This window comes from Sapajus apella, unplaced genomic scaffold (genome assembly GCF_009761245.1).
Source record: "Sapajus apella isolate SASKATOON/1434 unplaced genomic scaffold, GSC_monkey_1.0 scaffold125, whole genome shotgun sequence".
In the NCBI taxonomy this organism is placed as follows: domain Eukaryota; kingdom Metazoa; phylum Chordata; class Mammalia; order Primates; family Cebidae; genus Sapajus; species Sapajus apella.
The window spans coordinates 3786847-3812362 of record NW_022437065.1 but is presented as its reverse complement, the minus strand read 5'-3'; the positions used below and the strand labels follow the sequence as shown (position 1 = coordinate 3812362).

The 25516-nt window shown below is 41.2% G+C and overlaps 1 protein-coding gene across 6 annotated transcripts in view; it reads right to left on the bottom strand.

The window, feature by feature from the left end:
• USP9X (ubiquitin specific peptidase 9 X-linked) overlaps window positions 1-25220 on the bottom strand; it is a 144614-nt gene extending 119394 nt beyond the window's left edge. For 5 of the 6 annotated variants that reach the window (XM_032261672.1, XM_032261675.1, XM_032261674.1 and 2 more), the window contains exon 1: window positions 23957-24163. The gene's annotated coding sequence lies outside the window, so the exon portion shown is untranslated. Of the gene's footprint in view, window positions 1-23956; window positions 24164-24980 lie in introns of those variants that run through there. The other variant, XM_032261673.1, reaches the window with a different exon arrangement.
• Between the last annotated feature and the right edge of the window lie 296 nt (window positions 25221-25516).

Genomic DNA, 25516 nt, shown 5'->3' with positions numbered 1-25516 from the left:
AAAAGAAAGCACATGAAATGTGAGTGAAAATAATTATTAAGGGGATAATCTTGACCTTGATTTTTAGATAATCTCATTTGCAAACATTACTATTTATTTTAACTATTTAACTACTTTATAAATACTGTGGCACACATCTCACAATCGATTATATTCAGACACTATGGTCCATAACCACCCTGTAGGCAAGGCAAAACAGGTCTCAGTATTTATGCTAAGGTTTTTTTTTTTTTCTTTTGTGGACTTGTTGGTTCCATTCCATTCCGAGGTTCTCTGTGGCTACTTTCCAGTTCTATCTTGGTTTGTATGTTATTCTAGAAAAGCTTTAAGTACTTACTTGTATATCAGGCACAACAGTAGACGCTTTGTTTAATCTCATTTAATCATAATACCACTGCATACAGCCATCATTAAAATTTAACAATAGAAGCTGAGAGATTCAGTAAACTGAGCTTGTGCAAGATCACAATAATTTCTGTTAAGACTAAAACCCTTGGCTCTTCCACTATACCATGAAGGTTCTCAGTAGAACCTTCTGATGTCCTCCTTAAATTCAAATGGGGAGAAGAGGAAACAAGAGGCGATAAGCAAAAGGGACTGAGCTTTCTCTTGAAAGCACAGTGACTGTTAGGCCTGCATCTATTCCTACAATTACGTTTTATTCTTTTGGCATTAAAAATCATCACTATCAGTACTACTGAAATGCAAAACATGCCATGGCACTGCTTAAAAATCTTCAAAGACCAGGATGAAAATAAAAATATTTCTTTAATGGTCTACAAGGCCCTCAAACACCCAATTCCAGCCTCATCCTACCACTAACCCCACCCACAGCTCATTCAAACTCCAGTTCAATTTGCCTCCTTGTAGTTCCTTCACAAGGTGCTCCCCTATGCCACCTCTGGGAACCTCTGAACAAAGCAGTCTGCTTAGTTTTACCCGTACTAATTCACCAGCTCCCAACTCTCCTGGCTCAGGATTCATCACATCCTAGGCTCTTTGGAGCCAGCTACACTATTTCCTTAAAGCACCTGTATGCCGGTTTATCTTCCTACTAAAACATAAAAGCTCCTTAAGGGCAGAAGCTATACAAGCTTTGCTCACCACTGAATCCCAAGGATTCACTGGCTAACAATAGATACTTGTCTGAGCCCTTTCAGGATACTGTAACAAAAACACCAAAGAGTGAGTGGCTCAAATAACACTTAACTTCAACAGTTCTGGAGGCTAGGGAATCTAAGATCTAGGTGCCAAGCATATTTAGCATCTGGTGAACAGACAGCAATCTTCTTATATCTTCACAAGGCAGAAAGAGTGAGAGAACTCCCTGGAGTCTCTTTTATTAATACAAGGGCACTAATCCCATTTGTGAAGGTTCCACTCATGATCCAATCACCTCCCAAAGGCCCCACCCTCCTAATACCATCACAGGGGGGTTAGGTTTCAACATATGAATTTGGGGGGAGGGGGTAGAGACAAATACAGGTATTGATCGACTTACCACCTATGCAACTTACGACCATTCGACTTTACGACCACAATCGCCAGCCACGAGCCACGACTGCTCCGCGTCCGGCAGCGCAAATGTTGCCCAGCTGGGCATATGAGACAGTGCGGACCAGCTTCCGGCACCACTATCATCTCCACGTGCACCACTTCAACTGTACATATAGCCTACTCAACTTACAACCAAATTGTGTTACGGCCGGTCTGCGGTCCCGACCGTGGTCGTAAGTCAAGCACTAGCTGTAGTCAGTCTATAGCAGTGCTCAAAACTAAAATGGGGTATGGGGAAATGCAGTAAAAACAAAGTCAAATTTCTCCCTTCCCATCTCCGCCAATCCTCTTTTATAATGTGTCCAATGTTATATTTTCTACTCCCACTCAAACCACTCTAGCCTAGACTCCTTTTTAACAGCATCCTGGCTAGGGTCCACACTACCATGCCAATCTGTTTGGTATATTAATGCTAAATTAATCTCAACACTTTCAGTCTCCAAAACCTTTAATGGCTTCTCCTATCCATCTGGTACATATTCGAGGTCATTCATAATTAGCCTTTAACTTATTTTTTCAACTTTGTCTCTCATTCCCCAACTTCAATACTATTGCAGCCAGGCTGACATACCTCAAATTTTAAATAACATTTTCTTCATTCATAGTGACAATAATAGCTAACATTTATTTATTTTGCCTCAGGCACTATTCTAAGCAAGTTACTTAATCTTCAGAACAACCCTATTATCAGCTCACTTTCATGAATATAAAAACTGGGAGAGAGAATAATAGACTGTCAAAGTGGCAGGAGCCAGGATTCAAACTCAGGCACTACAAGTGCCAGTGTCTTACAGTTTTAACTATCACACCATACATTAATAATGTCAGAAAAAAGGGGGAAAAAACTACCATTAATCTCACCATAACCCCACTCCCAAGACAAACTGTATAGTTTCTGATGCAGAAACACATTTTACAAAATTGGATTTTTTACTTAATTCATGATTTCCCTATGTTAAGTATTCTTTGTCACTGTTATAGTACATACCAAGGAACTTTCTAAGACACAATTAGCTGTATTCCTCAGATATATGCTTTTTTTTTTTTTTTTTTGAGACTGAGTTTCACTCTTGTTGCCCAGGCTGGCGTGCAATGGCGCCATCTCGGCTCACTGCAACCTCCGCCTCCTGGGTTCAAGTGATTCTCCTACCTCAGCCTCCCGAGTAGCTGGGATTACAGGCATTACTACCACGCCCAGCTAATTTTGTATTTTTAGTAGAGACAGGGTTTCTCCATGTTGATCACACTGGTCTCAAACTCCCGACCTCAGGTGATCTTCCCACCTTGGCCTCCCAAAGTGCTGGGATTACAGGCATCAGCAACTGCGCCTGGCCTCAGATACATGGAATAATAAAAAAAATGTTACAAAAATTGGCTGGGTGTGGTAGTGTGTACACCTATAGCCCCAGCTACTCTGGAGGCTGAGGCAGGAGGATTACTTGAGCCCACGAGTTTGAGGCCAGCCTGGGCAACAAAGTAAGACCCCTTTTCTCTGCGGGGGTGTTTGAGAATGATTCTCAAACAGGCAGGAATGGCTGAGAAGTCTGGGGCTCTCTCCCTCTGACAGAGAGGGAGAGTTAGATGGGTAGACTCCATGTTAAGGAGTTTGAAATACGGTAAGATATTTTTAATAGTTGAGCCTACAGCTATAAACCTAAACATCCCTAAGTTATTTTAAAATGTGACCTTTGCTCAAAGGTAAAAGCTTTTCTATTCCTAGCTCCACAGCACTGCCATTATCATCTGCACAGACCTTATCATTCTCATCACACATTATGACAAATTATACACAAAACCAGTCAAGATAACTATATTAAGCACAGGTTTCCTGCCCTCCCCACCTCCAGTGTGTGATGCTAGTTCTAGACAGCTTTAAATCCAGTCAGTCATTCAGGTTAATGCAAATAAAGATGTCCAATTAATTTTTGCTGAATTCAAATGTTACTTGAGCTAAATGCTCATATTTTATTTCCAACACTATTCACACACACCTACACATATACACCCTTACAGACTCCTGATTTTTGTCACTAAATTACTGTGTGCATCCGTGGCTACTTCCTATGGATAACTTCCTACAAGTCATTGCAACAGAACTGCATCCTGAATTCATAATTATTTGTGGCAGCAGAAATTTATTCATTTAGAAATGCTCAGTAATTGGCCAAACACTCTTATTCAAACCTCCTCCATACTGAGCGTCTGTCAAGTTGTATGTACCCGATTAGGGTACTGAATTTTACATACATAAAAACTTCATCTTTTCTAAAGCATTCTCAAACACCAATTTTTAAGTGGCTGTATGCAATTTGAGTAATTTTAAATTAAAAATAACTTTTGGGGCCGGGCATGGTGGCTCACGCTTGTAACCCAAGCACTTTGGAGGCCAAGGCGGGCAGATCAACTCAGGTCAGGAGTTCAAGACCAGCCTGACCAACATGGTGAAACCCCGTATTTTTAAAAAAAAAAAGTAACTTTTGGAATGGTGCCATCAGAGGCTCTGTAAATGCTCTCCCCAATGAAACAATCATAACTGGTGAAAAAAAATTTTTTTTTTTAATGAAAACACTTAAAGCCTTTGGAAATTGTCCTAAGGGCATATAGCAAATGAAAAAATAATTTATTCAAGAAAATCTACCATCTCTCAGTAAGGACAGTCTGTGGCATTTGAGCCAGCTCAGCAGGACAGTAGCTCCATTCCAGGTAAGTACAGCTAAGAACACACCTCCCCCCACCCAGCTCCCAGTTGATGATATCTCCCCAGGAGGAAAAGACAGCCAGCATTTCTCATCACCCACAAGTCTTGAGGCTCTCAAGAGTGGCTGAGAAGTCTGGGGCTCTTTTTTCCAGCTAGGCCCCACTTGTGAGGCAGACACTCTCAACCCCAGGTGGAGCAGGTCAAGAAAAGTGTGGTCCTAATGGCTCTCACTCTACCTCACTTAGAGTCAAAATTCCATGACAAAGGCAAGCTCAGAAGATCAAAGGCTGCTTCCCCCACCCAGGACCCTGCTCAAGAAGCAAGTGAGCCACTGTCCAACCCAGTTCTGAAGCACTGGTGTAAAGATTTTGCCCAGTGGGAAAGGCAGGCCATAAGAACAGAGTTCTGAAGTTGTCGTAAAGTGAACTATTTGAAACAGAATATGGTAATATCCTGCCTGAGGGTGTGTTGGACAACAACAACAAAAAAAACCAGAAGAAATCACGGCAATAAGCAGCTATCAAAAGGCTTGTAGTTCCACAACAGCAACAAGTTAAACTATCAAGCTAGCAGCTTACCAGAGATAAGAACAACCTTCCTGGGATCAGAACTAACCTCAGGCACACCCTCAAAGATTACACATGGAAAGCATGAGAATTTAATTGGATCAAACTGTGGGGCAATTTATGTCCCAAGGCATCATTTAAAAGAATAGAGCAATCAGTAGGCAATTAGTAGAGGGTAACATGTGCATGTGATACCAACACAGAGAGGCTTAACACAGAAGGCACAGAAACTCACAAAGCCTTGCTAAAATCACCATAATCCCAGGCATGACTAATGCTACACCCTCAGAAGAACAACATCACAGGCTGAGGGGTGGGCACTAAAATAGTTCTGCCAGTCACTAGATAAATAAGGATGCAAAAAACAAAGCTGCTAGAGGTGTGGGGTAACCAAAGTTGCTATATTATATAAAAGATCCAGTTTTAAACAAAAAATTTTAAGACATGAACAGAAGAATGTGTGGCCCACATACGGGAAAAAAGTAGGCAAAAGAAACTGACTTTGATAAAGTCCAGACTTAGCACAGACGTCAAAAACAACTATCACGCTTATGTTCAATGAACATTAAAGGAAGCCATGCTTAAAGAAGTAAAATACGGCAATTTAGTCTAAACAGAGACTAACAATAGAGATGAAATAAATTGAAATTAACAAAAAGAACCAAATGGAAATTCTGCTGTTGAAAAGTACAATAACCGAAATGAAAAATTTAGCCGATGAGCTGTCAGAACAAAGCAGGAGCCAAGCTGAAGACATAGACTGTTAGATTAAGCAATCTGAACAGAGAAAAACGAACAGAGCCTCATAGAAATGTGTGACAAATTAAGCAAACCAACATATGCATAATGAGAGTCCCAGAAAGAGAGAAAGGGGAACGGAAAGACATTTGAAGAAATCATAGTCAAAAACTGCCTCCAAATTTAATGAAAACTGTTAATCTACACACCTAAGAACCGGAGAATTGCTTGAACCCTGAAGAAGGAAGTTGCAGTGAGTCAAGATCACGCCATTGCATTTCAGCCTGGGTGACAGACTCTGTCTTTAAAAAAAAAAAAAAAAAAAAAAAGAATTCAGAAATCAGCTTCCAGCTTCCAGTATGACAACCTGAGGAGCATGATGACAAAACACAATTCTCAGTGAAAGAACACTGGTAAATGTAATTATGCAATTATAAGAAAACAGTATGAATGCATATTTCTCCTTTCTCTTAACTGATTTAAAATGCATTGTGTAAAACAATATGTGTATAATTCATTGTTGGGCCTATTACATATCGAAATGTTTCCCAGTAACATTATCAACTGACTTGAAATGCATCAAAGACCTAAATGTAAGATTAAAAAACCACAGAACTCTTAGAATAAAACATGGGGGTAAATCTTAATGACCTAGGATTTGGCAATGGATTCTAACAGATATAACACCAAAAGCAGGAGCAACAAAAAATAAATAAATAAATGGGACTTTTATCAAAAATTTAAAATTTCTGTGATCCAAAGAACACTATAAACAGTGAAAAGACAACCCACAAAATACAAGAAAAACATTTACAAATAATGTATACAGTAAGGGAATTGTATCTAGAATATACAAAGAATTCATACAACTCAATAATAAAAAGACAAACCGATTGAAAAATGGGCAAAGGATATGAATGCATAAGACATACAGTCAATAAGCACCTGAAAAGATACTCAACATCATTAGCCATTAGGGAAATGCAAACCAAAACCACAATGAAATACCACTTCACACCCACTAGGATGGCTATAATCAAAAAGGCAGAAAACACAAGTGATGGCAAGGATAAGGGGAGAAACTGGAACCCCTTGTGCATTGCTGGAAGAAATATAAAATGGTACAGCCACTGTGGAAAATGGTATGATGATTCCTCAAAAAGGTAAACACAGAATTTACATATGATATACATACGGCAATTTCACTTCTGGGTATACACTCAAAAGAACTGAAGGGGACTTCAACAAATATTTGTACACCCATGTTCAATACAGTAGGTATTTTAACAAGTGCTGATTATTTCTCTTGAAATGCTGATTATTACCCCCTCTTGACAATTCTTATTTTTGAACCTTCAGACAGTCCCTATGAATATAATCTCTAGATCAGCCCAGAGGAAAATTATTTTCCAAACCATAAATTACCAGAATTTTCTGCTCCTGGTATATATACGTATCAAAGTTGCTTAGGTTAATTTTTAAATAAATGAACAGCCTCAACAGTTTTACTGATATAGCTGTTATTTCATTGCATTAACACAGAATCCTACCATATTTTAAAATTATTTTGTCTTATTTTTAGAAGTAAATTTCAAGTTAAAGGTATAGGCCATGTGAAGTGGCTCACACCTGTAATCACAATACTTTGGGAGGCCAAGGTGGGCAGATCACTTGAGCCCAGGAGTTGCCCAGCACACCAGCCTGGGCAATATGGCAAAATCCTTCTCTACAAAAAATACAAAAATTAGCTGGGCATGGTGGCATGCACCTGTAGTCCCAACTACTGGGGGTGCTGAGGCGGGAGGATGGCTTAAGCCAGGGAGTTCAAGAGTATAGTGAGCCGTGATCGTGCCACTGCACTCCAGCCTGGGTGACAGAGCGAGAACCTGTCTCAAAAAAAGGGGGAGTGAGGGTGGTATCTTACTCTCTAGAAGACAATTTATAGCATAATACTCCTATCAGATTTTATGCTGGCTCTAAAGAAAATGTGACAGTAGGGAAAATTAAACTAGTAACGAGATCATAAAATTATGTGGTACTATACAACTTACTAATTATTTGTTGAGTTAAAGAATGAACAAACGAACCACCCTTTTAGGTAGAAATATAAGTGTCTTTCCCACTTCATAAACAGGGAAATAACCTAGTAAATACAGAATTGCAGTCCCAGTTCCAGTCATTTAATGCCAAATGCCAGGTTTCTAGCAATAATACTAAGCTGGCTCAAGCTTGCAAATTCTGGTTCTACCTTAACAGAATTTTCAAAAACTAATTTAATCACTTTTTACTTAATGTTGCTTAAATTCAGACATGAAATTAGAATTCCTTATGTTTACTGCTCTTATAACTAAAACCAAAGTAAAAGTTATAAACGAAATACAAATAATACTATTAATATAATGTGACAGATGCCAGTGTATTACTGAATGCTAAGGCATGGGTTCCTTTTGAGTTTTGCATGGCTGCATCACCATCATCGTATGTTCCTACTTCTACTTGAATGATTACACTACTCTACACACAGTGTCCTGTGACATCATTTGCCCTTGGCACCAACACATTATTCATGTGTTAGGTCTACCTCTGTTCTCATTATCCCACAAATCTAATGGTACAACTGAGGAAGGCAATAAAAAACACAAAGCCAATATTAGTACTGAAATGATGTAACAGTTCTTAATGTTGAAGAGTATCGTAAAAATGAAAAAATTTATTTTAAAAATAAAACACTTTTAACTTGAACACAAAAAGGGCACCAAAGAGATACTTACAAGGCTAAAACCTTGCAGGGAATGGGGGAGGAGAGCTCAAAGAATATTAAGATTTGGAAATTAACTGCTCCAAATGTAGTAAATTACATCTAATCTCCCTTTGGACATTTTATTTTACAGCAGTGTGAGGCCCACTGCTATTAGCAGAAAGCTCTTTTTCTTTCTTCTATTGAGTCAAAAATCAAGTTTATCTTGTCATTAATACCTACGGGTTATAGTTCCACTTCCTGAAACAAAAAGTTAATACTCACCATCTGCTACATTATAAGTCTTCAAAATACTAAGACTTATGGTGAACATACCCCATGTTCTTTTCAAGAAAATAAATATACTTTTGCTTAAATACTTCTTTTTAAAATCATTACAAAGGCTGTAAAGTTCCAAATAAATTCCAGTCCCTAATCAGCCAACAGGTGAGCAATGTTGACTTAATGTTAGACATAAGTCACATCAGATGTTACAAAAGGTATGCCTAATTGTCAGTCTACTCTGTTGAAAGAACAGGTTAAGATGAACTCAAAGTTAGGCTGGGTGCAGTGACTTAAGCCCGTAATCACAGCACTCTGGGAGGCCGAGGCAGGCTCTACTAAAAAATAGAAGAATTCGCTGGGCGTGGTGGCAGGCTCCTGTAATCCCAGCTCCTAGGGAGTCTGTTCAAGCAGGGAGACTGCTTGAACCCAGGAGGCGGAGGTTGCAGTGAGCCAAGATCGCATCACTGCACTCCAGGCTGGGTGAGAGCGCAACACTCCGTCTCAAAAAATAAATAAATAAAGTTATCTTAACAGCTTTTTATCAATTTTGTCAAAGTTATCTAACTTTTCTAAGTTACTAATCCTACCATGAAATGATGACACAGCACACTAAAAACAAAGATCTCATTTATTTGACATTTTAGACAAGGCAGTATTAATAATTAACTTTTTTTTTTTTTTTTTTTGAGACAGAGTCTCGCTGTCACCCAGACTCCAGTGCCATGGCACAATCTCAACTCACTGCAACCTCCACCTGCCAGGCTCCAACAATTCTCGTACCTCAGCCTCCCAAGTTGCTGGGATTACAGGGTGGTGCCACCACACCCAGCTAATTAATTTTTTCTATTTTTAGTAGAGACCTGTTTTCACTATGTTAGCCAGACTGGTCTTGAACTCCTGACCTCAAGTGATCTGCCCGCCTCAGCCTCCCAAAGTGCTGGAATTACAGGCATGAACCACTGCGCCCAGCCTCATAATATTTTTCATGTGCCTCCAATGGGTGCTCTTCCAAAACTAGATTGGTTAAGTCATAAATGTCAAGAATCTGAAAAAGTAAACCAAAGTATTTCAAATTCCTTTTAAACAATGAGATCACTATAAATTATTTTTCAGTTTTTTAAAATAACAGCCTTGAGATCTAATTCACATACCATACAAATCGTCCATTTAAAGTGTACAAGTCAAAGGTTTTCAGTATATTCAGAGTTGTACAATTATCACCAAAATCGATCTCCTATTATTTTTCATCACTTCTAAAAGAAACTTCCTACCATCAATACTCCCTTCCCTCCAATCTCCCTCAGCCCCATGCTAATCTATTTTCTGACTCTATGAATTGGCCCATTCTGGACATTTCATATATATTGTATCATGCAATATGAGGTCTTTTGTGACTGGTTCCTCTCACTTAAGTGTAAATGTTTTCAAAGTTCATCCAAGATATAGCATGTATCAGTACTTCATTCCTTTTCATTGGCAGATAATATTCCATTATACATTTTATTTATGTAGTCATCACTTGATGGACAATGGACTTTCAGGTTGTTTCCATAATAGTTTTATACACACAAATTCCAATAAGATCTGGGAAGTATCCTCTAAAGTCCTTATGTCTTTGCACACTTAATTAATCTTAAAGGTTCAAACACACAAAATAACACCATGAAGGCTAATACTCAAATAAAAACAGAAAAATCTAAAGTGAAAGCTATACCAAATTACTGCAAATGAAATTTTCAAATACAATGTTAAAGCAAAAATGAAAACATTAGAAATTTAAAATATAGTATACAAAAACCAAAAATATTTAAATTCAATATGTGGCACCTTCTCCCTATAATTATATTACAGAGACACTATTATTAAACAAAGACACCGGAGGTCAGCAATTTTTTGACAGAATATCACATATAAAATTAGAAGCAGAACAGCTAAAAGCAAGGATGCTCATCTTTAAAATAGGAGAGTTGGCTGGGTGTGGTGGATCACCTGAGGTCAGGAGTTCAAGACCAGCCTGGCCAACATGGTGAAACCACGCCAGTATTAAAATTACAAAAACTAGCCTGGTGTGGTGGCATGCCTATAATCCCAGCTACTTGGGAGGCTGAGGCAGGCATATCACTTGAACCTGGGAGACGGAGGTTGCAGTGAGCCAAGATCATGCCACTGTACTACAGCCTGGGTGACAGAACGAGACTCCATCTCCAAAATAATAATAAAAAAATTAAAAAGTAAAAAGTAAGAGAGTTGGATGCTAAGGGTCCTTTATAGCTAGATTTTATGAAAGAGCAAATAATACCTGTGTGCCGTTGGCAAATGCAAGCCAGGAGGCAAAAAAAAAAAAAAAAAAAAAAGGAAAAAATGTTAATTAAGAAAAAAGACGATCAAAATAACTTATATGCAGTAGAGAGCTCATTTATGCAGACATTATGTAATGTAGTGGTTAACACTAAAGGATGAAGATAGACTGCCTTAGTTTGAATTCCTGTTCTACTGCTTAACTAGGTATACAAGCTAGACAAGTTATTCAACCTCCGTGCCTTGGTTTCCTTATATATACACAACAGAGACAGTAATATCTACCTTTTAGGACTGTTGTAAGAAAATAAAGAATTTACGCAGGTGAAGCAATTTCATAGATCCTCACACATAGGTGCTAAGTGTTAATGATTGTTACCTGCAAAAAGTTTACAAACTAGAATAAGAGAATACGTAAGAACTAAATTGAAAACTTATAATTTACAACAGAGCAGCACAATGTGAGCACCAAGAAAAAAAAACATCTAAATTAGACCGGGATATACTGAAATATGTAAGATGACATGCTATCCGGGTTTTGCTTCAAAATGGAAGGGATGGGTAAAAAAAAGAGACTAGCCATGAGTCAAAGCTGGTTGATGGGCATATGGAAGTTTATCTACATCTGTGTATGTCTGATTTTTCCTTAATACAAAGCTTGAAAAAGGAGTAAATTAGAAGAAGGTAGAGACTATCTATTAAAGGCTTCTCAGGAGAGGTAACATTTGAGCTGCAGGCTAAATAAATAGCAAACAAGTAGCAGTGCATGGTGCTGGGCATGGTGGCAGGCGCCTATAATCCCAAATACTCGGGAGGCTGAATCACTTGAACCCGGGAGGCGGAGGTTGCAGTGAGCCAACATCACGCTACGGAGCTCCAGCTTGGGCAACAGAGCGAGACACCATTTCAAAAACTAACTAAATAAATAAAAAGACAGAGGTCAGAGTATTTGGGGTTTTACGGGGAGGTAGATGCATAAGAGAACCTTCCAGGGTGCTGGAAATATTCTATATCTTGATCTGAATGATTACATAGATACACACGTTTTTCTAAAATTTATCAAGCTATACAATCTAATATTTGTGCATTTTACTGTAAGTTATCTCAGTTAAAATAAAATTTACAGTAGATAAGCCACTCAAAAGATAACATCCAACTTCTCTTGGTAGTCCAAGACACTGGATCTCAAAGATCCCTGAGGTCCCTGAGACCCTTTCAAGAGGTCAGAGAGGTCAAACTTGTTTCCATAAAACTTTGTCACTTTCACTGTCATTCTTTCTAAAGTGTACTGTGGAGTTTTTCCAGAGGCTATATAATGTATTACAACACAATAGATTGAAGGCAGAAGGAGGCAGAGAATCCAGTTATCTTCTATTAAGCCAGATGAGATATGCACAACATGTAAAACGATGCCTCTCTTCTGATTTTTGTTCTAGAAAAGTTATTTTTCATAAAAATATTATCTACATTGACATGCAGTGTGTTTTGTTACTTTTAAAAGCATACATAACTTTATTAAAAGTCTGTTTTCATTTCTAATACAGTAAATAATCAATGGCTGTAACCCCACATAAACAAAAGCTCTTTGGGATCCTCAGTAATTTAAGAGTATAAAAGCATCCTGAGACCAACAAGTCTGAGAGTGACTTGGCTAAGAAATATAATAAAAATAGGCTTCTTTTGCTAGTTCTCTTACAGTAATAAGAAATGAGGTATCAACATTTTCTCTGAACCATCTGTGCCAGATAAAAATCACTGCTACTATATTTATCTGTGTATTTTCATCTTCAATTTGGAAAAAATAATTTCCCCCTAAATATTATCTCCCCTAGCAGGCTATATCACTTTTTAGCAGCAGTTTTGTTCTTAAAGCTTAAGCTAGACTGCAGATGAAAACTTAGCAAAACTTTAAACTGCTCTGCCAACAAAGAAATTACACCCTGGCTACAAAGTCTATGGTCCCTAAATTCACAGTACAAACTCCGGGCCAAGCACAATTAACCCACAGGATTCTAAATAAAATAAAGTCCTTCAGACCATACACAGGAGAAACAAGGAGGAGGAGACATTCAAGTTGTTGGATTGACAAGTGGAGGAATATAATCAACTCCTAAACCCATTAACGTGTTTTTACCTTTTCTATTTTCCTTTACTTGACAGTTTCTCTTCTCTAGACTACAGATTTTTCCACATCCCTAGGAATAAAGATAAAATTTAAGAACTAAAAAAGTAGTAGTTTGACTCACCTCTTGTCCAACACCTTGGTTTTACAGTCATTAATGACCCAAGAGGTTAGCTAAATGATTTAACACAGGGAAGGGAATAACTGGAACTAAAGCACAGCTCTTGGCCAGGCGCAATGGCTTGAGAAATGGCTCACACCTATAATTCAAGTACTTTGTGAGGCCAAGGTGGGCTCATCACCTGAGGTCAGGAGTTCAAGACCAGCCTGGCTAACATGAGGAAACCCGGAATCTACAAAAAATACAAAAATTAGCCAGTGGTCGTGGCGTATGCCTGTAATCCCAGCTACACAGGAGAATCACTCGAACCCGGGAGGGAAACGCTGCAGTGAGCCGAGATCGCACCACTGCACTCCAGCCTGGGCAGCAGAGAGAGACTGTCTCAAAAAATATATAAAATAAAATTAAAACACAACCTGACTCCAAGTCCAGTACCCTTCCACTGACTACGTTCTCACTTAAAATAGTAAAGCTAACCGCCAAAATAGGAAGCAATTAAATTATTACAATTATTTAAACAATCAGATTATTCATCTATGTTTGTATATCAAACTATTTTAAGGCAAAATAACATCTACACAAACCAAGGAGAGAGGCTACAGTTAATGCTCTCTGGATACCAGAGTCTAACCCCTTACAGTGGCAGTGGCGGCGGGAGGGGGGGAAACACTTGTGCTTTGATAATTCACTGTCTAAGGAATCACATTGGGAGAGTAGTCATTCTATAACCCAGATTCCTTTCTCTCTCTGACCTTTCAACAGATCTCAAAAGACAGCAGCTCTCAGTGAGGAAAGGAAATTCGGGGTGGCAGGTAAAGTTGAAAGAGAAGACAATAGAGGTGTTTTGCTTTTTAGTTCAGTACTCCATTCTGTGACAAAAAAGCCAAACTCAAATTAGCAGCACCTCCCTCATACCATGGGAGCACCCCACTGATCTCATTCCTTTATTCCATTCCCTAATCATTACTTATTATCTCTCAGGAGAACTGTTAAAATACCATCTCAATCTCCCGAGACCCAAACTCTCAAATACATCTGCCATGAATGCCATCAGAATTATCTTTCAAAAACAAACACAAATCTAATGTCTCCTTTCACTTAAGCCTGAAAGTACATATCTCATTACCTTAACAGTAAGAGGCATATGTCCTAACGTGACACTCAAGGTCACCCCTTTTGATTTTAGCTTCACTCAAACTACCTTTCGGCCCCATCTCTATAACACCTCCCCTCCCAGAGTCTCCAGTGTTCCTTCCACTCTCCTACTAGTTTTTGCCCTGAAAACACTATACTTTCACACTTTCATTGCTCCATTTCAAATAATGGTTCTCAATTTTGCCCCAAGGGCACAACTAACAATGTCTGAAGACATGGGGATGGTGGGGGCTATACCACTGTCATCTTGTGGATAGAAGCTAGGACTGAGAGGGACAGCACCTCACAACAAAGAATTATGTGGCCCAAACTGTCAATAGTGTCGAGGTTAAAAAACCCTGCCTGATAGCAAGTTGCTCCCTCTGCCTGGAAGTCCCTGCTCTAATTAATAGAGCCATGAAAACAGTACATCCTTCAAGACCTCACCCAATGCCAAACAATGATTTCTCCATCTCTCCTACTACACTTTTCATACCTCTATTTAATATAGCTGTAATTGCACTGTATAACTGTCTGGCTCACAATACTTCAGAAAGTAGACAATCATCTTTATATACCCTCTGGTGCCTAAAATGGCATGAGCATCCCTTATCTGAAAATCTGGAATTCAAAATGTTCCAAACTCTGAACTTTTTTTTTTTTTTTTTTTTTTTTGAGACAGAGTTTCACTCTGTTGCCCAGGCTGGAGTGCTTGAAACCGGGAAGTAAAGGTTACAGTGAGCCGAGATCACTGCAACCTCCACCTCCCGGTTTCAAGCAATTCTCTGGCCTCAGCCTCCTAAGTAGCTGAGATTACAGGCGCATGCCACCATGCCTGACTAATTTTTGTATTTTTAGTAGAGACAGGGTCTCACCATGTTGGCCAGGATGATGTCAAACTCCTGATCTCAAGTGATCCGCCCACCTCAGCCTCCCAAGTGTTGGGATTATGGGGGTGAGCCACCGTGTCTGGCCTCAAAATTCGGATTTGGAATTTCACTCTAGTATTCCTAATATTCCAAAATCTGGGGGTGGGGGGGTAGATACAAAATTGGAAACACTTCTGATCCCAAGCATTTTGGATAAGGGATCCTCAACTCAATCTACATTAAATGAATAACTTCTATTCAACCATAGTAAGGTAGCACTGACATGATTCTCCTTCCCATCATGCACAAGGATAACAAAGCAATCCTCAGCCGACATTGATATGGCTCAGATAATGACATGCACTGACATCAGACAAGAAACATGCCAGGCACACGGTGGCTCACACTTGTAATCCCAACACTCTGGGAGGCCAAGGCGGGCAGATCACCTGAGGTCAGGAGTTCGAGACCAGCCTGGCCAACACAGTGAAACCCTATCTCTACTAAAAACACAAAAATTAGCCGGGTGTAGTGGTGCATACCTGTAATCCCAGCTACTCGGGAGGTTGAACCAGGACAATCACTTGAACCCAGGAGTGGGAGGTTGCAGTGAGTCAAGATTGTACTATTGTACTCTAGCCTGGGCAACAAGAGCAAAACTTCATCTCAAAAAAATAAAATAAAAAATAAATAGGGCTCAGCGCGGTGGCTCACCCTTGTAATCCCAGCACTTTGGGAGGCTGAGGCGGGTGGATCATGAGGTCAGTAGTTCAAGACCAGCCTGTCCAATATGGTGAAGCCCTGTTTCTACTAAAAAACACACAAAAATTAGCTGGGCATGGTGGCACACACCTGTAGTCCCAGATACTCGGGAGGCTAAGGCAGGAGAATCGCTTGAACCCAGGAGGGGGAGGTTGCAGTGAGCCACGATTGTGCCACTGCACTCTAGCCTGGGTGACAGAGTGAGACTCTGCCTCAAAATACATACATACATACATACACCTGTAGGCTCTATAGTAGGTTCCTCCTCCAGCACTCAGTCTGGCCCCGCAATCCCTCTTGCCTCAGCTCTGCACACTCCAAGTCAACTCTTAAAAATCCTGGATAATTGATGATATCTACAAAGGACATAGTAAACAGATAATATGCATACTGATTAAATGAGATTTTCTATATTTTCAGAAGTCTAGACAAATGCTGTACACAGCCAGTATCCTCCTTTCACATTCCTGAAAATAAGAGAGAAGTAAAAAATTTCAAAAACAACAGTCACATGTTTTTAGGGGTTTTTCCCACTCACAGAATACAGAAAATTATAATATTTCTAATTATACCCTCACCTTTCAAATGTAAGCTTCATCATACATTTGCCACACTTAATTCCTATTTCATTCTAATTATTTCATTCACTACTTGAACAAAGTCAACTAACCTAACCAATGAGCACAACCTAAACCAGTAAGGTTTAAGATTCATATCCCTAACCCGCTCCCTATGTCTCAATGATATTTAAGACCTCCAGGTTATGCACTTTTACATTTTTGTTTTCCACTCATAAAAGGGCAAAATACATCTGAACTTACACATAAACACAAGATACTGCTGTATAAATACAGCAAAGCTGCTGAAACCAAACTATTCTCATGCAATACCACCTTGCAATAAAAAGAAACCCCTTTCATCAGCTAATGTACAAAAGTCTGAACCTGACTTGAGAAAAGGAGGTTCAGAGTTGTTAACATATAGTGTATCAAACGGGAGGTCAAACACAGTGGCTCAGGTCTATGATCCTCTGGGAGGCCAAAGCAGAAGGACTGCTTGAGACCAGGAGTTTGAGACCAGCCTGGGAAACACAGCCAGACCCCTGTTCTCTACCAAACATTACCCAGGTGAGGTAGTGTAGGCCTGTAGTCCTACTTACTCGGCAGGCTGAGGTGCAAGGATGGCTTGAACCCAGGAATTCCAGGCTGCAATGAGCTATGATTGCACCACCACACTCCAGCCATCACTGCTCTTAACTGGGGACTGGAAAACTATGGTAACAGACCAATTCCAGCCTCCTGTTTTGTACAGCTCAGAAGTCACCACACTCCAGCCATCACTGCTCTTAACTGGGGACTGGAAAACTATGGTAACAGACCAATTCCAGCCTCCTGTTTTGTACAGCTCAGAAGTCAAGAACGGACTTCACACAAAACATTTGCAATCAATTTGATGACAAGAACACTGAACTTTATCCTATTAAGCAAAATACTGTATTACCTCCCCTTCACATACACATACCAAATTCTGTTTTTCTCATTAGACTTACGTTATACTTAAATGTATTTATTTTTTATTTCACCAATAAAAAACTTACCCAATGTCCTCAATTTTGTCTCTCAGCCCACAAAGTCCAAAGTATTTTTACCATGTGGCCCTTTACAGAAAAAGTTTACTGATCCCTACTCTGAACTCCAGATATGTTACCAAGCAGAGCAACCAAACCTTTGTACACTACACCTCGACCAGAGAGAAAATACTGTTAGGTAGAAATGGGTCTAACATCGTACAGTAACTTCCATGCTCTCGGGGGTCCAAGTTAATAAAGAGGGGCCTTACTTAGTAGTCCTAAGTAACCAATTGACAGAAAAGACCAGAAAAGTGAGATGTAACCAACAGCCTCAACTTGTAACTCTCAATAGCCACTAAAGGCAGCAGGAATAATATGGACATAAAGGACAGTAACAGGAGGCTTTATCACTCCCTTTTTCCTTTTTCTTTTCCACCCAATTCACAGGCTCTGTAGAAGATGGGATCTAATATCCAAGATTACCAGCTCAAACTCATCCCAAGGAAAACAATTCCTTTGATTATGGTTGACTAACATGGGACAAACGTGTTCAAAGCTCACATGATTAATAAGGATAAACCATAGGATGCCATAAAATGAAGATGCATCAATTCTGTACAAGAGGTTGGAGGTATCGCAAGTTAAATTCTGCCCCAGATTTTCCCATTCATGTAATCAAGTGGTTACTATAAACAGTATTATTCTAGATGCTCTGTAATACACAAAGGTAAAGGACAGAATCCCTGATCTTATTAGCCATTACCAGGGAGAAAATTTAATGTTAATTTTATGAGTGACGACAGAGAATTTAATAATTAATATGATTTGACACACATAGAAATAGCTTCATAAAGAATGCAGTCTATGGCATGCTATCTTGGTCAACTTACTTCACCCCTTTGAGTCATTTTTCTCATCTAAAAAATGAAGGGTCCGACTAGAACTGGGATCTCTTTTAGAACTCTTTACTGTAACGGGATTGGTAAGACAAGTGACTCTGAGTCGTAAAGATAATTACCAAAAAGTAAAATAGCAAGAATATAACGATTAACTACATTCATCCAACAGTTACTGAGTGTCTGTATGCCAGGCACTTTCTAGGTGCTAAGGATATTATCAGTGACTTAGGATGAACGCCACTAACCTTAAAGATAGAATTTGGAAGACAAAATTAATCAAAACACCTAAACGAAATAAACAAATAGAAAAACAGTGTAGAGATAATAGAGCATCAATACAGCAAAGGCATGGCAGGAGTAAGGGGTGACACCAGAGTATGTAATTTCTGGTCAAAAATTAACAGCATCAGAAGTACAGCTATTCCTAAAGCCAATATGCCAGAATTTTAAAAGAACCTATTTCTACTATGCTTGACATTTGGGCTCACTGGAGAAGACTGGAGTTCAGAATGAAATTCTACTTAAAGGAACAAAAAAATTGAATTGGCATATACCATAATGAGGTTTTTTAAAAATAACAACTTAATCCAATCTCTCCTATAAGGTACATAAAAGAATGCCAGAAAATTAGCGCTAAGGACTTTAGAGATCAGCTAGTCCAGCCCACCTCACTTCATACAATGTTAGCTTCTAGACAATAGTAATCTCTACAACAGTACCTAGCAGATGCCCAATAAGTATCTGTTCAATGGTAAAAAGGAAACTAATGTCTTAACAGATATTAATATTTATAGTAGAGCTGGAACCATATCAAGAAGTTGCAAAGTGAAAATAAATTTGATATATAGGTGCACATATACTAGTTATATTACATGAGTGTGGAATCCGTCTCTTCTAGTGTTTGAGCTTTTCACTACATGTTGTTTCAGTCTGTTATTTTGACTGTGTGACTAACAAAACTAAACTCAAGCAAGAGTACTGCTGCCTAAGACATGCAAAGGGTCCCGTATCTCCCCTTTCCCTAAAAGGGATTGCAAAAAAAAAAAAAAAAAAAAAAAAAAAAACCCTGGTTACACATAAGACTCACCTATTGAGCAAATGTATTTTGAAAAAGTTCCACAGATGATTGATATACAGAGGCGGTAGAAAATCCTTGTTAGGCAGTGACTGAGAATAAAATTGAAAACCCATTTGCTGCCAAATAAGGTATGTGTGTATACATATGCTGATGCCACCAAGATTTAGCATGGGTATGTTTGAAGAATAAATTTTAGGTAAGCGATCTCATCCTAACAATATGCTTTTTCACAAGTTACTCCTTAAAAGTATATTACAATGGTCATCACTTTATAATCCACAGTAGCTAATTGATAAATTCAATGCCCAATATAGGTAAGTGTTAGAAGTTTCTTTCTTCCTTATAGTAATTACATCAATTTCTTTCATGATCACTAGAGTCCCATTTTCTATGATATAATTTAACAGAAAGATCTTTGAGGAATCTTGTGTCACACTAAGAATGCTCATAGAGCCAGGCACAGTGTCTCACACCTGGAATCCTAACACTTTGGGAGGCCCAGGTGGGCGGATTGCTTGAGCCCAGGAGTTTTAAGACCAGCTTGAGCAATGTGGCAAAACCCCATCTCTATAAAGACAAAAAAAACCACACACACAAAAAAAATAGCCAGGCATAGTGGCAAGCGCCTGTAGACCCAGCTACTCGGGAGGCTGAGGTGAGAGGATCACTTGAGTCCAGAAGAGATTAAGGCTGCAGTGAACTGTGACCACTCGAGCCTGGGTGACTGAGCAAGAATCTTTCTTTTTAAAAAAAAAAAAAAAAAAAAAAAAAAAAACTTCATAGATCCTGAACTCCTATAGGCTTTCCTGCTGCCATCTCCCCACCATTACAACTTAGTCCAATGGACCAAGGAGATTAAGAGACAGAAACACCAAATAAATGTCTGTTGTTATTATATTTGTTCCATAAAACAATTATAAATCAATGCCAAAACAACACAAAACTCAAAACAAATAAAACTCTTAAATTCTCAAACTGAGACAGCAGAATTTCATGTGATACCAAATGGTCATTTATGGGATGATTTAAATAAATTACTAGGAGACAAACTTGTAGTCTCTACACCTTTTAGGAATGTTAAGTTGCCTAATATTTTCTCATAAACCCACCAACTAAAATACCACCCTGAGCATGCTGGAAGATATATGGAAGGGGAGAAACCTATCTGCCACATAGCTTTTAACATCTCCCTTGGACGACCAAGATATTTATCAAACTGGAGACTATTTTGATAGTCTTAAAAACTAAACTAAATCTAAACCTACTCTGGTACAAGAAACAAAAGCTCTAAATGCTTTTTTAAAAATAGCAATCAGTGTCATTTCACTAACATTAGCACAGTAGTCGAAGCACCACTGGTTGAAACTGACAGATCTCAGACCCATCTCCGTAAGGTAATAAATGCAAACCGCTTAACAGTGCTGACAGATAATTAACACTCAAATGATAATCATGCTAATAACTAAAAAAATTGAGAAAAAAAATCCATTTTCTGATTTATCCATTTGGAATTTCTAACATGATAAAAACAATAACCCAGTGGTTTTCAACTCCGAATGCAAGTAAGAATCATCCACAATGCTTTTAAAATATACCTCTGCCTAGGCCCCGTATCAGATCAATTAATCAGTTTCTGGGGGTGGGACCCAGGGATCAGTTTTGGGGTTTGCTGTTTTTTTCTTAAACCCCACCAAGTGATTCTCATGTCCAGTCAGGGTTGAGGTCCAATGTATTAACTTTTTCCCAAATGTTAACATTAAGACTCTATGTTAAAATACAAGAACTTAGCAATAAACAGGATGGCTTTCAAAACTACAGCTCCTAAAAGAACCAAATGAAAACTAAAATCCCATTCTTCCCTTTTTGAAAAAAAAGAAAAACATTTCAAGGCTCAGAAAACACACCTACAAGAGGAAAAACGTAATGCAGGCTACCGTAAAAAGTAATACATTCTTTTAGAATAAAAATCAACTAATGCAATCTCAGGATAAGACACCCCCCTCCATTGCCCAAAAGACTGACAAGGCGTCTAACCCATTAACACACACCACTAAATATTTCAAATAACTTTCTTAAACCTGTTTTAAACAAAGATTGGTTTCAATATTAAAATTTTGAAACTGAACGTTAGAAATTGATCTTATGAAATATAAATAAGCTCAAAGAACGCTTCTTGTGTGACCAACTAATCAAGAACTGGATGACTGGCAAATTCATGACAAACACCCATTTCAAAACCATAAGCTACATTAATACCACGTCAAAGAAAAATCTGAGAAGATAGCCAAGAAATCTCAAATCTTAAGATATTAAAAAACGTACTTCAAGACTCGAAGAAAAAAGATCTCAAGTAAATCCTACTTGAGCATTCCATAGATAAAATATGAGAGCTGGGAGGCCAAGGCAGGCGGATCACGAATCAGGAGATCGAGGCCATCCTGGATAACACGGTGAAACCCGTCTCTACTAAAAATACAAAAAATTAGCCAGGCGTAATCTCAGCTACTCGAGAGGCTAAGGCAGGAGATTCGCATGAACCCTGGAGGCGGAGGTTGCAGTGAGCCGAGATCACACCACTGCACTCCAGCCTGGGCGACAATGCAAGACTGGTCTCAAAAAAAAACAAACAAACAAAAAAAAAAACAAAAAACAAAAAACTGTGAGCACCAGAGACCCCAATAACCTGGTCAAAGGTAAAATCTGCCCTTCAAAGTTCCTTCCTGAAGTAACTTACATTCTCAAATGTACTGTTCCTGCCATTACTCCCTCCAGAAATCCTCTCTCAGAAACTACCAAGGTCAGCAAACAAAAGAAACATGAGAACGTTGATAACCAGAATTACAAGTTACATGTTCATGCAAAAAATACAAGAAAAGGGATAGAATTCATATAGTCCAAACGTCCTATTTTTAAATTAGAGAAAACAAAATAGTAAAATACCAGAGACATTTTGAGTTCACCTGTGGAACACCAATTTCAAATACTTCAAGCTTTCACTCCACCCAAACGCTGGAACGATAAAGTTTAAAGGGTTAAAGTGAGATGTATGGCAAAGCACATGAGTTTAAAAATTGAGAAAATGAATGTTCACACTTTTGTACATTTAATACATAATTCTTCAAGAATTTGAAGGCATCTGCTGAAACCAAAATGGCAGCCCAGCGAATTAAAAGACCAGCGAGATCTAAAGGAGAATTTGTAGTCTCTATTTTTAAGTTCAAGTTTACTAAACCAGCCAAGCTAGTTATGTTTAAGAAGTTCTTACCTAAGGGTAGATAATGAGCTCCGAGAGGGTTAAGTACTTGTCGGAAAGTTTCCTAATCAATGCATCCCAAATTATTCTTCCTCAAAAGTGAAAGTATACAAATGTTACGTAAATTTAGGGACTCGCAGGTTTCCAGGTAAAAGAACGGTACAAATACTTCTCTCCCCGAAAAATAAAGTATGAATATTTAACCTATGCCTACAACTTATTTAAATTCAAAGACAATCTGAAGCAATTATACACACCTGTAAACTGCGCCGTAGAAATTCAATTAACGTTATAACTATGGAACTTCCAAAAAATAACACGCTTAATTTAAGCAGGTTCTACTAGAAATTTTGCAAATCCTCGTGTAAGTTCTAGTCGCTACAGAAACCCATACAAATAATTTAAGAAGCCATCTATACACCTGCTCTACAACTCTTATATTTCACAATGAATGAAAAATCAGCCATTTATCCAACCTGAAGCCTCACGTCACAAGAATCTGAAGATCTGATCACTGACAAACTCGCATATGCTATTATTTTTTGGAGAAACAGTTAAAAATACAAAGGTAATAGGTCCAAGGTAGCTTGGAAGCGATTTCTGCATTCAAAAACCCCTTTCAAGGCTTTGGCCCCCTGCAAATTAAGGGAGGCGAAGGAGGTGTAGGAGGCCGATAACCCGGCTCGGACTACTGGAGCCCAGGGCAGGGAAGAAACTGCGGGTTATCGCGGCAGGGTGGGGGGAGGCGGACAAGTCGTCAGGCCTGATAGCCAGGCGTAGCCGAGGCCTAGCTCCCCAGCTCCAAATCACTCCACCTCAGTAATGGCGTTTGGTGTCAAGTGGAACCAGACGGGGTAGGAAAGCGGCGGCCGGGCCAGGGGCGGTTAGCCCCCAATACGGACCCGGACCCCTGGTGCGGACGGCAGTGGGGGGGGCTGCCCGCCACGCCCGGAGACTCCATCCTCCTACACGGCCCCAGACAGGACGGGAAGGGGGAGGAGGGGGAGGGACGGAGCCGTCAGCCATTTTCCCTTACAGTCCAAAACACACAGACACGCTCTCGGGACACCGGCTCCGCACCCAACACCGGCCCGCGCGCCCGCCCAGCCCAGGCCGGAGGAGGGGGAACCGGGAAGCCCCGGCCCGCCCAGCAGCCGTCTAGGGAAAAAGCTCGCACACACGCACACCCCCCCTCGCCCTCCTCCCCTCACCCACTTCCAGCTGTTGGCCCCGGGAAGGCGCGTCGCCCCGGCGCAGCTGGCCACTCACCGCACGACACAGACGTCTTCTCAGAACCAGGGCACGCGGAGGCGGGAGGCAGCAGGCGACGGTGGGGCTCGGTCCCGGGACAAGACCTACCCTGGGTGCATCCCAGGCCGGGGTGACGGGCAACAAAGTGTATCGAAAGGCTGCGGCTGCCGGGCTCCGGGCGTCTCAACGAAGAGGCTGCACACCGGCGCCGGAACTCGCTCCTCGCCGCGCCCGCCTCCTCCTCCTCCTCCTCCTCGGCCGGCGACGGCCCTCTTCCCCCTTCTCCCCTCAGACTGGGGCTCTCGCTGAGCTCAGACGGCTCCGGGCGGTGCGTTTCTCCTGCGTCACCTCCTCCAGCTCCTCCTCCTGCAGCGACGGCTTCACCTTCCCCTAGTCGCCGCCTCTGTCCCCGCTCCGGGCCTGGTCGCTTTGCAGCAGCTCGCTCCTCACTCCCGGCGCCGACCCGAGCACCGGGCGCTAAGGCGGCCGCCTCCCGTGAGAGAGAGGCGGCGGCGGCGGGCTCCCGCGAGGCCCGGGAGCTGTGCAAGGCGGGGAGGGGCTCGGCGCGGCAGAGGCCCTAACGGGGCCGGGTGCAGAGGGGTTGCGGCTCCGGCGGCGGCGGAGACTAGCGTCCGCAGCCGCGGATACCCGTCTTCGTCAATATGGCGGATCCGGCAAACCAAAAAAAAAAAAAAAAAACCGCTCGGCCAGTGGCGGCGGCGGTAGCGGCGGCGACGGCAGCAGCGGTGTCGGCAGCAGCGGCGCAGACTCCCACTAGCCCCAGTACCGCCCAAGACCCGAGGTTCTCCGCCCCCGTCAGGCCCGCCCCTTTGAGGCCCCTCCTCTCAGCCCTCCCCCTGCTCCTGCCCAGCCCCCTCCCGCTCAGCTGCCCCCCTCTTCTGCCCCTCCTCCCCGGGCCGTCAAGGCTGAGAGAGCAGCGCGAGTCGCCGAGGGGGCCGGGCTAGGGCGCGAGACGCCTGGAACCCGGAGAGCTAGGGTGGGGGAAGGGAAGACAATGCGGTAAAGATTGTTCGCGCAGTACCATTTCCTTCGGCTGGCCCCTCCAGGGTCGTGCTACAGCCAGAAATCCTGTTCCATGCCCCTCAGCTCAAGACTGGGACGAGGGCAGAGGGGGCTCTAGGACGGGGAAGGGAGACCCGAGGAGAACTAGCACACCACGCCGAAGGGGCTGGGCAGCAAGGACTGGCGGGGTGTGTGGCCATGACGGGGTTAATCGCGTGAACTGCAGCCGCGTCGCTCATAGTTTGACTGGAGCCGCTGTTTTTGTTCCATTGTGAACCGTGGCCCCGCCGACAAGAACCCGGATGATGACGTCACCAGCCTCCCCCTTTTCCGGGATCGTAGGGGGAGGGGCGCGGAAAGATGAGATCCTGAGACCACGCGCTGGGCGGTCGCCGCCCCGGTGCCTGGAGGTCCCGGCGGCGCAGCTGACCCGCGTCACGTGACGCACGAGCTGGCCGAGCCACTGGGCTGCGGGGGCGCGAGGTCCCGAGGGCCTGGCCACCTGCTCGGCGCCGATAGGGGGAGGGTGTGGCTATCTCCCGCAGCGGAAGGAGG